Source organism: Oryx dammah, unplaced genomic scaffold (genome assembly GCF_014754425.2).
Source record: "Oryx dammah isolate SB20612 unplaced genomic scaffold, SCBI_Odam_1.1 HiC_scaffold_27, whole genome shotgun sequence".
Classification (NCBI taxonomy): Eukaryota; Metazoa; Chordata; class Mammalia; order Artiodactyla; family Bovidae; genus Oryx; species Oryx dammah.
The window spans coordinates 19,030,745-19,043,331 of NW_024070211.1; the positions used below are offsets into that span (position 1 = coordinate 19,030,745).

The window sequence follows — 12,587 nt, forward strand, 5'->3', positions numbered from 1 at the left end:
TCCTGATACTAAAAGAGTTCATTTCACCGTGATTTTTTTAAAATGAAAACACAGATTATTTTTACCTTGTATTCATAAACCATAGTAAATGTTATGACATTAAGGATAAAAGTACATTTTTTTTCTTGACTATTCCATTTCTTACCCCTGGTGCTCTGCATGAATTTAGGTAAAATGGAATCCAGCTTTGAAATTCAGGCATCAAGTTCAGCTACCGTGGAAGGTCAGAGTGCACACCCCCTACCCACCCACCCACCTGCCCACCGCCCAGTGTTTTCTCTAGACAAGAACCTGGGGGCATTCTAAATGGGTTGAATGATATTTCTACCACACCAGCAGACCCCAGCGCTCTGATCTAGGGTGAGGACACCCTCCCAGGAGCCCCTTCCACTAAGAGGACCTGGGTGGGTCCTTCACTCAGGCTCCCATCCAGAGGTCACTGGACTGGACCCTAGTTCTGCCCCATCCTGACTTTCACTCCACTGATCCTGTCGCCTCAAGGGGCAGAGCTGCTCCACGTATGGGGGTCTTCGTTTCTGCAGAAATTCCGAACCAGCCCTCTCAGGCGTTTCAGCAGAGCCACTGCTCTCCTCAGCCCCCCAAAACACACATTTTCCAAATGCCCCTCTTCCTCCTGCATGACACCCACTCCATTGTATGGCCCTAGAGTCCTGAACAAAGGCCAGAGCAGGCTTCTAAAGAACAAAAACACTGTTTTTAGAAAGCCACTCTTGCTAAAGAGCGCAGAAGGACAATAGAACAAGGATAATGCTACACTTTTCTCCTGCCTCCAGGGAGGGGTGACGGATCAGTAGTTTCCACAAAATTCATACAAAGCCAGCAGCACACAGGTTAATGTCTAAAGTGAATTGCTTATTCTTGCCTTTGCCCAGATTGAATGCCTGGTCATAGAGGTGGCTCAACAGGCCTGACTACTTGTTTTGCTGTTATCTGAACCTTCCAAGGCTGGGTTTGTGGCTAAATTGTAAGCCTGTCTCCATAACCCAGACATGATGCCTGCTCTCCCGGCTTCTCCCAGCATCAGTATTACCTACTATTGGAGCCTGCTTGCCTTCCTGTTTCCTTTGCTGTTCTGTCCTCTAGTGTTTCAAATCAGGTACTACATACCCAGTCATTTCTACCTGGAAGACAGCTCAGCTCAGTTCAGTTCAGTTCAGTAGCTCAGTCCAGTTCAGTAGCTCAGTCCTGTCTGACTCTTTGCAGCCCCATGGACTGCAGCACGCAGGCCTCCCTGTCCATCACTAACTCCTGGAGCTTTCTCAAGCTCATGTCCATCGAGTCGGTGATGCCATCCAACCATCTCATTCTCTATCATTCCCTTCTCCTGCCTTCAATCTTTTCCAGCATCAGGGTTTTTCTAATGAGTCAGTTCTTTGCATCAGGTGGCCAAAGTATTGGAACTTTGACTTCAGCATCAATCCTTCCAATGAATATGCTAGACTGATTTCCTTTAGCATTGACCAGTTTGATCTCCTTGTTATACAAGGGACTCTTAAGAGTGTTGTCCAACACCACAGTTCAAAACATCAATTCTTTGGTGCCCAGCTTTCTTTATGGTCCAACTCTCACATTCATCCTGGAAGAGGGCACAGCAACCCACTCCACTATTCTTGCCTGGAGAATCCCATAGACAGTGGAGCCTGGCAGGCTACAGTCCATGGGGTCGCAAAGAGTCGGACGTGACCCAGCCACTAAGAACCTCACATACATGACTAATGGAAAAACCATATCTTTGACTAGATGGACCTTTGTTGGCAAAGTAATGTCTCTGCTTTTTAATATGCTATCTAGGTTGGTCACAGGTTCTTCCAAGGAGCAAGCTTCTTTTAATTTAATGGGTGCAGTCGCCATCTGCAGTGATTTTGGAGCCCAAGAAAATAAAGTCTCTGATCGTTTCCATTGCTTCCCCACCTATTTGCCATGAAGTGATGGGACCAGATGCCATGATCTTCATTTTTTGAATGTTGAGTTTTAAGCCAGGCTTTTCACTCTCCTTCTTCACTTCCATCAAGAGGCTCTTTAGCTTATCTTCACTTTCTGCCATAAGGGTGGTGTCATCTGCATATCTGTGGTTATTGATATTTCTCCTGGAAATCTTGATCCCAGCTTGTGCCTTATCCAACCTGGCATTTCACATGATGTACTTTGCATATAAGTTAAATAGGCAGGTGACAATATACAGCCTTGACGAACTCCTTTCTCAATTTGAACCAGTCTGTTGTTCCATGTCCAGTTCTAACTGTTGCTTCTTGACCTGCTACAGATTTCTCAGGAGGCAGGTAAGGTGGTCTAGTATTCCCATCCCTTTAAAAATTTTCCACATTCCCCTTGGAAGTCTGGAAATGTATCCCTTTCACAAATACTACAGCAACTGTCCCAGGCATTGCTGAGATTCAAACCCAGGATCTCTTGTTTACTAGACAGGTGCTTTGACTAGCTAAGCCACAGTACCTGTTGAAGACATCTGGGCATCCCCAAACTAAGAAAGCTAAATATGACCTTTGGGGTCATTATGGTTACATTTTCTCATTTGAAGATATCAAAAATTCAAGTGACTTGTTTTGGAGAACGACGTACTAGAACAGAGAATTATTGTCTTATTAAAAACTAAGTTCACATTGTGTATCTAATTTTGTTCATGTTATTTCCCTTCATTTCAATTCAGTTTAGCGAGGCATAAAGTTATTTTCCGCCTATATTAGTTTTCACGTTACTGCACTACTTTATATTGATTAATTCATCATATAAACTGATGTCTTCATTTAATTAGTTTTATATTAGTTTTACATTTTGAAAGATGAATAATGGATTTTTAAAGAGAAAAAAACATAAATAAATGATTTACCTCTGAGTTCAGCTTTGGCCATGGACTTCAAATCTGTGAGCCATATGTATGAGAATCAGCCAACTATTTAGATATTTTTAAAGTTTATAATTCATAGAGTTTTCTTATTCATATATGTTCACATTAATAACATTTCCAATTCAGTCACACCGTGTTGACAGTATGTGGTATTAATATTTGTCAAATCAGACGTTTTGAACTATTATTTCTGATCTAAAAGCTTCTTATGAACAACTCAAATTTTAAAAAATTGCATGTGATGAAAGCTTATTTATTTTTTTACCTAAGTATAGTTGGTTTACAATGTCATGTTAATTTCTGATGTACAGCAAAGAAATTCAGTTATACATATGTCTAAACATTCTTTATATTATTTTCCATTACGGTGTATCAAAATATTGTCTATAGTTCCTTGTGCTATACAATATATCTTTGTTGTCTAATGGAGGTTTTCATTCTATCTACAGAATCCAAAGGTTGATTCTTTTGAATAGCTTTATAATTTACATCATACATATTTCTATGTCTTCTTTATCTTTGATAAAGTTGAGTTTATAAGAACTAGTATTTGAGAATTATTTTGTTTCCATTGTTTCAATTTTGCCCATTTATTTTCATATACTACAAGAATAATGTTCACTTTGGAAAAATTGAAAGCTAGAGAAGAACACAAAGAATATATAAATTACATAGAATACAAAAAAGCCAGCCATCCAGATATTTGTGTATTCCCCCTTTCCATCATCTAATATCTATATACCAAAGTAGAGTCATATGTATGTGTCAATATATAATAGATAGACTTATAGATTCAGTTCAGTTCAGTTCAGTTCAGTCCCTCAGTCATGTCCAACTCTTTGTGACCCCATGAATTGCAGCACGGCAGGCCTCCCTGTTCATCAACAACTCCTGGAATTTACCCAAACTCATGTCCGTTGAGTCGGTGATGCTATCCAGCCATCTCATCTTTTCCAGTGAGTCAGCTCTTCGCATCAGGTGACCAAAGTATTGGAGTTTCAGCTTCAACATCAGTCCTTCCAATGAACACCCAGGACTGATCTCCTTTAGGATGGACTGGTTGAATCTCCTTGTAGTCCAAGGGATTCTCAAGAGTCTTCACCAACACCACAGTTCAAAAGCATCAATTCTTTGGCACTCAGCTTTCTTTATAGTCCAACTCTCACATCCAAACATGACCCCTGGAAAAACCATAGCCTGGACTAGATGGACCTTTGTGGCAAAGCAATGTCTCTGCTTTTTAATATGCTGTCTAGGTTGGTCATAACTTTCCTTCCACGGAGTAAGCGTCTTTTAATTTCATGGCTGCAATCACCATCTGCAGTGATTTTGGAGCCCAGAAAAATAAAGTCAGCCACTGTTTCCCCATTTATTTGCCATGAAGTGATGGGACTGGATGCCATGATCTTCGTTTTCTGAATATTGAGCTTGAAGCCAACTTTTTCACTCTCCTCTTTCACTTTCATCAAGAGGCTCTTTAGTTCCTTTTCACTTTCTGCCATAAGGGTGGTGTCATCTGCATATCTGAGGTTATTGATATTTCTCCTGGCAATCTTGATTCCAGCTTGTGCTTCCTCCAGCCCAGTGTTTCTCATGATGTACTCTGCATAGAAGTTAAATAAGCAGGGTGACAATATACAGCCTTGACGTTCTCCTTTTCCTATTTGGAACCAGTCTGTTGTTCCATGTCCAGTTCTAACTGTTGCTTCCTGACCTGCATATAGGTTTCTCAAGAGGCAGGTCAGGTGGTCTGGTATTCCCTCTCTTTCAGAATTTTCCACAGTTTATTGTGATCCACACAGTCAAAGGCTTTGGCATAGTCAATAAAGCAGAAATAGATGTTTTTCTGGAACTCTTTTGCTTTTTCAATTATCCAGCAGATGTCAGCAATTTGATCTCTGGTTCCTCTGCCTTTTCTAAAACCAGCTTGAACATATGGAAGTTCACAGGCCTGGCTTGGAGAATTTTGAGCATTACTTTACTAGCATGTGAGATGAGTGCAATTGTGCAGTAGTTTGAGCACTCTTTGGCATTGCCTTTCTTTGAGATTGGAATGAAAACTGACCTTTTTCAGTCCTGTGGCCACTGCTGAGTTTTCCAAATTTGCTGGCATATTGAGTGTAGCACTTTCACAGCATCATCTTTCAGGATTTGAAATAGCTCAACTGGGATTCCATCACCTCCACTATTTGTTCATAGTGATGATTCCTAAGGCCCACTTGACTTCACATTCCAGGATGTCTGGCTCTAGGTGAGTGATCACATCATCGTGGTTATCTGGGTCATGAAGATCTTTTTTGTACAGTTCTTCTGTGTATTCTTGCCACCTTTTCTTAATATCTTCTGCTTCTGTTAGGTCCATACCATTTCTGTCCTTTATCGAGCCCATCTTTGCATGAAATGTTCCCTTGGTATCTCTAATTTTCTTGAAAAGATTGTTAGTCTTTCCCATTCTATTATTTTCTTTCTTATCTCTCCTTGCTTTTCTTTGGAACTCTGAATTCAAATGGATATAGCTTTCTTTTTCTCCTTTTATTATTTTTTTTCTCTTCTTTTCACAGCTATTTGTAAGGCCTCCTCAGACAGTCATTTTGCTTTTTTTTTTTTTTTTCTATGTTTTGGGGATGGTCTTGCTCCCTGTCTCCTGTACAATGTCACGAACCTCCATCCATAGTTCATCAGGCACTCTGTTTATCAGATCTAGTCCCTTAAATCTATTTCTCACTTCCAGTATATAATCATAAGGGATTTGGCTTAGGTCATACCTGAATGGTTTCCAAATTTAGTGGTTTTGCCCACTTTCTTCAATTTAAGTCTGAATTTGGCAATAAGAAGTTCATGATCTGAGCCACAGTCAGCTCCTGGTCTTGTTTTTGCTGACTGTTTAGAGCTTCTCCATCTTTGGCTGCAAAGAATATAATCAATCTGATTTTAGTGTTGACCATCTGGTGATGTCCACATGTACAGTCTTTTCTTATGTTGTTGGAAGAGGGTGTTTGTTATGACCAGTGCATTCTCTTGGCAAAATTCTCTTAGCAAAGTTCACCCCGCTTCATTCTGTACTCTAAGGCCAAATTTGCCTGTTACTCCAGGTGTTACTAAACTTATAGTTTAGTAATCTTTACTTATTCTTAACAACAGTGCATAATTTTTTTGTTTTTCTATATGAATATTTGGTAACTCTTTAAATATATTCCCACATTTTCTTCTAACACATTGCACTGATTGCACATGCTGTGTCTTAAGTGTCCATATCCCCACATCTTTGATTCAATAGGATATTATAATCTTTAAAAACTAAGCAACTTAATTGATTAAATTTTTCTCCTCATGGACCTGTGTTTAATTAGGAATGAAGTTTCTCATTTTTTATCTAGTTAGTGAATTATTTTTTTCATATTTTTAGAACCAATTTGCTTTCCTTACCAATTTTTCCATTAGCATATTCTTATTTTCTTGTTGATTTATAGATGCTTTTTATATGTAAAGGATAGTATGCCAAATATCAGCAATGAAATGTATAAAACCAAAGAAGTTAGAAATACAAAAAAAAACGCCCAAAACCTCAACCACAGTGTAAGTGTTAAATGTGCCCCATTTAGTCTTTAATTATCATGTAGCTAGAAATAACAGAATATAGTGGATTTTAACAATATGCCTAACAAGATTTAATTTTTCTTATCTGGTTGTTGAGCAATATCAATTATCTGCATGTTAGAACTCTGTTGTTTTATCACAATAGCTATATTTTTCTTCTTTTTGGTTTTCACTTTTTTTTTCTTCTTCATCTCCAGTTTGAAGCAGCCTTTTAGGCTTTGCTTTCACCCCATTGAATTTTCTGCAGTTTGTCCTTCTCTTTGAAGCATCTATTACTAATTATAATGATGTGATGCTACCACTTGTATCTTCAAGTTGTAAGAGAAATTACTAGCCCTGCTATGAATCCAGAAACGAGTCCAATCCTACAGGTTACTGCAAGGACAGGTGTCTCCCTGCATCTCCATCATTAACTCAGCCCCTCCCCACTCTAAACACACTTGTTTTCTTTTCTACCTGAGAGCCTTTGCACCTGGCATTTTAATTGACTTGAACACAAAAGACTGTCAGAAGGAAGAACACCCCCTCATGTTTCTCTCAACCAGCCCCACCTCATTTTTAAGATCTCCTCTGAGGCATCACCGTGTTAGAGGGAAGTCCTCTGATCACCCTACATCAGGTCTTCCATCTTGCTATTTACTGGCTCACCCTGTTTTTCTCCTACATGGTAGCTACACAATTCACAAGCACAGGTATTTTGCGGCACCCCGTCTCCCACTATTCTGACTTTTGATACCAAGACTCAGGACCCAAATGTGTGTGCGTGTGCAGTCATGTCTGACTCTTTGCCACCCCACGGACTGTAGCCCACCAAGCTCTTCTGTCCATGAAATCTTCCAGACAAGAATACTGAAATGGTTACCATTTCCTATGTTAGAGGATCTTCCTGACCCAGGTATCTAATCCGTGTTTCCTGTCTCCTGCATTGACAGGCAGATGTTTTACCACTGAGCCACCTGGGAAGCCCAGGAGGCTATAACCAATTTACTGCTACTGTTTACTTGCTAAGTTGTGTCCAACTCTTTGTGACCCCATGGACTACAGACTGCTCGGCTTCTCGGTCCCATATCTCCTGCAATAGTAAATGAATTCTTTACCAGTGTGCCAACTGGGAAGCCCCTAGGATTTAAATAGACTTTAATAAATTTTTAGATACGCCCCTTGAATCTAGAACTTTTTCATTTTACTCTTCAAAATGTAGAAATCAATTATATTCAGGTAAAATAATATCTCTCACTAAAAATAAAATCTTTGTGAATGGAATAGATTTGATATTAGATGATACTTGTATTAATCATTAAAAAAAATTTTTTTTTCATTTTTTCCCTCTAATGTGAGGCTGGGATCTCTTTTGTTTACTCCTGTGTACTCAGTGGTTTGCAAAATAAATGCTTGAATGCATGAATGAATGATACATGCCTAGCACACACTGCTTCTACTATTCTAACTTTTCTTGAAACTTTTGCATATGCAACCAGCAAGCTTTAGTTGGAATATGCTTGCTTGTATTCTCCTTAATTTTTTAATAAGTATGCATTGATTTTAATGTTGGCCACTTGAAATCTCTAAATAGATGAACCAAGATAAAAAGACTGCAGCCACTAAATTAAAAGATGCTTACTCCTTGGAAGGAAAGTTATGACAAACCTAGACATTATATTAAAAATCAAGGACATCACTTTGCTGATGAAGGTCCATATAGCCAAAGCTATGGTTTTTTTCAGTAGTCATGTACAGATGTGAGAGTTGGACCATAAAGAAGGCTGAGCACTGAAGAATTGATGATTTTGAATTGTGGTGCTGGAGAAGACTCTTGAGAGCCCTTGGACAACAAGCAGATCCAACCAGCCAATCCTAAAGGAAATCAGCCCTGAATATTCAGTGGAAGGACTGATGCTGAAGCAAAGAGCCAACTCATTGGAAAAGACCCTGATACTGGGAAAGAATGAGGGCAGAAGGAGAAAGGGGCAACAGAGCATGAGGTGGTTGTACGGCATCACCAATTCAATGTAGATGAGTTTGAGCAAACTCTGGGAGATACTGAAGGATAGAAAGCCTGGCATGCTGCAGTCCATGGGGTTATAAAGAGTCAGATATGACTCAGTGACTAAACAACAAAAAGAAAGTGGTAGGGATATGGGTGGAGGTAAGTGCATGGTTTTAGAATAAATTTAATGTGAATTTATAGGGCAAGTTTTAGGGGGGCAATCTTTTGTTTATTTCAGAATTTGATGTACGTGGTGTGTTGTTCAAGAACATTTTTCTCATCCCACTTCATCAGTATTCCAATTAGTAGACATTCCTTCTGGAAATTAACTCATGGTATTCTCTGATCCTTATAAAATTGCCAGAATTTGTTTTCTTGTTGGTCAGAACGAGCTGAAAAAGAAGCTCAGGACACACAGATCAGGCATATCCAGTCAGCCATCACGTCATTCCCAAATCTCAGATTTAGGTCTGAACTGAACTCGGTTGGTGCATTTGTAATTTGCAACTTTAGAACTCATTTGGCCTTTCTTATCATCCAATTGAACTTGAATGACTTCCTAGATCTAACGTGAAAGGTAAGATGGAATGTTTCCCTGCCAAGGGGCACTGGCCAACCACAGGGATCGGCGCTGCCGCTTTGTGGTGTGAAGGTTGAAAATGGGGATGGAGCTTACACACAGCTGCAGAAAAGGGAATGTGGGCCAGCTGGCTTGCCCAGAGGACCAGAAAGAGGTCAATTATCTTCCCTTGTTAAAGTTTCTAGAAACAGAGGTCAATTTGGGGTTTCCTTAGAAAATAGAATTGGTAGAAAAAGAAACTTAAACTGTTAGGTCTTTATGAATGGTAAATAGAGTCACACAAAGAAAGGCTGAGGGCTTCCCAGGTGGCTTAGTGGTAAAGAATCAGCCTGCCCCGGTGCAGAAGACATAGGTTCAATCCCTGCGTCAGGAAGATCCCCTTGAGAAGGAAATGGCAACACACTCCAGTATTCTTGCCTGAGAAATGCCATGGACAGAAGAACCTGGTGGACTGTAGTCCATGGGGTCGCAAAAGAGTCAGACATGACTTAGGAACTAAATAACAATAGCAAGAAAGGTTGGGCTCTGGGGAACAGGCATCCTGGGGATCTTAGGAGTCATGAGATGGTTTTGGAGTTAGGTCTAGGCCCTAGACCATAAGAACCGTTCAAGCAGAAAGGCCAGCTGCAAAGGCAAAAGGCTTTCATTTGAATGTGTGTGTTCTCTAAACACACATTTTAGAGAAATGTTGAGTGGAATTCACAAATGCTTTTCCAAATAGTGCTGGTTGTGGAATGAGGTAGATTTGCAAATCTCCTTATGTGACTTGATGTGGATTATGTTACAAAGGTTGGAAATTTGGGGGGCCACCTAGGCTTTCCAAGAAATATTACAGCACAGCTAGAAGCTGAGTAATCAGAGAGCCTCAGGAGAGAGAAGGGGGAAGACAGAAGAGACCAGACTGATGTCTACTTAATCAGGAACAATTTTGAGAATTTTATGATTCCCAGAAAGAATCTGAAGTAATTCAGTCTGCATTCTGAAGGTTCACGCTTGACTGTGTGAAAGTTACCTGAAGAGATCATTTAAAAATACAGACTTCTGGGTCCCATCCAGACTAACTGTATCATAACTGTCTGGGGAGTGGTCTTATAACCTGTAATTTTTTTTTAAATTTATTTATTTATTTATTTTTAATTTTTACTTTACAATTCTGTATTGGTCCTGGCATAGATTGACATGAATCCACCACAGGTAAAAAAAAGCTCTCTAATGATTCTGCTTTATAGTCAGAATCATTTATGGGGATCTCTGATACAGGGCATAGAAATACACAAGAAAGTCTTTCGAATGGGGGAACATATTTTTCTGATACATTTTAGTAAAAGAATCTTGGTAAGTTCACATTAAACTGTGTATTCTTTGAAGTCAGGCATTGATTTTACTTCTCTGTTTTTTGTACACCAATTTCAAATCCATTTTCTTAAACTTTTGCTTTCACATTAGGACTGCCTTCCTTAAAATCTTGTCATGATGTAATTGATGAAATGGACCAGACTTAAACATTCTGCTATAAAGAACTAGAAATAGAACAAAATATATAAAATAATTGCTTAGAGATATTGGATTATAGGCATCATAGAATTATGCCCTCTAGGAAAACAAACAAACAAACACAACAACAACATGAGGTTAGCCTCAGGGTAATCATGGTTTTCCACCTATATACACATGCTCTAGACCATGATAGACAGAATTGACTCCAAGTAGATCCCAAGCAAATAATATTTGGAGTACCTGACATGAAATAAAAAATTACAAGACATACCAAAAAACAGGAAAATGTGAATCATAACCAGGAGAATAATCAGTCAATAAAAGAGGATAAAAAATGACAGACATGTAGCATTAGTCATCAAAGAATTTTAAAGTTTTGCTATAAATATACTGAATATAAACAAAGATTTCAAGAAAAACATAAATATAGTGATGAGAGAAGTGGAAGGCACAAAAAGGAATTAAATTTTAATTTAAAAATTTAATTTAATTTATCCAGAGATAAAAATTTTATTAATTGATTTAATTTAATTTAAAATTTTTAATTAATTTTTCATGTACAGATAAAAATATAATACTTGAAAATGTCACTGGCTATTTAACTGCTGGGTATTTAATTAAGCACTGGGAGATAAAAGATTAGTGAACTTTAACACTGCAAAAACAATTATTTAAACTGAAAATCAGATTCTTTAAAAAAACTGAAAAAAAGAATAGACTTTGGAAATGGTGATGTGAAGAGCTCCATGGACTCCTAACCTGGTGAGACAATTATAACTGCTGAAAACTGTATTATGAAAATAAATCAGCTATTTAATGGCACTAGAAATTGTCCCAAGGGCCTAGAGCAAATTTAAAACATTCATTCAAGGACAGCTACTAAATATTAATGGGAATAGCAAGAGTCTTTGGCATTTGTGCTGTGACCCTACTCACCCCCACGTCCAACACCCACACTCAAGTCAAGTGTAGCAGAAATTCTTTTCTGAGTATTTTGGGCCAATAATGCATTACCCTCAACTTCAAATTTAAGACTCACCTTACATTTTGTAGATACATAGGTAGGTCCTTAAACAAATACCACAGTCAGCATTTCTAGGTATGGCCAGGAAAAACCCCTACATACCTTTTTATGGTGCCATGTTAGTTTTGTAAATGGAGAAAAACAATATTGCAATAACATTTTATTCTGACATATTTTCTTCTGATATGTAGGCATGCAGAGATTTTTTTTCTTAACCTGGAAAATGTTATTTTGTAAGAAATGGTGGGGAGAATGGGTCCAGTAATTGAATAAAAGGTCTGTGATCAGTACAAACTTGCTTTTCAAAAAACATTCTGAATAACTGCAATAAGTACTTTTTATTTGGAAAATCACCTTTTAAATGAGTTTAAAATATGTTCTAATCCTTGAAGCACCTTGTGATTTCTGAAGAATCAAAACATCATGTTTTGATAGTTGCAATACATGAGTCATCTTTGGTCCAGCTGCTGGTGGAATGCAAGGAGACAGGAAAGGGAAAGGCGTGTATCTCGCTAGTGTCTGGATACGCTTCTGTGGAAAAGCTCACCAGGTGTTTGGAGACTGTTGCAAGTTCCAAATATTTTGGGCAAGACTGGCTGCCAGCTTAGAAATGGGACAGAGCTCCTTCAAGGAAGCAGATGCGGCGGCCAGGGTTTATTCAAGACTCTAGTTTGCCAGTACATCAATGTGTCCTGGCCCAAATCCCCATCCATTAGCTGTGTAAACAAGAATCTTAATAGTCCATTCCTGTAGTGCTGAGTCTTTTAACATGTTGACTATTGATGATAAAAATGCTTTAAAATGAATCTTGTAAGGTGTAAGTTTCTGATCTCAAAAGTTAGAATTTTCCAGAAAACAGCATGTGGAAATCTGTGTGAAGCAACATGATCCATTAAGAAGATAATGGATTTTAGAGCTATCTTAATATAGTGCTTTTATCTCTGTCTGCCAAGTCAACATCTGCCTACATTTCAGTTTTCTCATCTCTAAAATGGAAATAACACTTGCTGAATTGATT

General features: G+C 38.5%; 1 pseudogene; it reads right to left on the reverse strand.

The window, feature by feature from the left end:
• Positions 1–413: 413 nt before the first annotated feature.
• LOC120855169 overlaps positions 414–12,587 on the reverse strand; it is a 174,190-nt pseudogene continuing 162,016 nt past the window's right edge.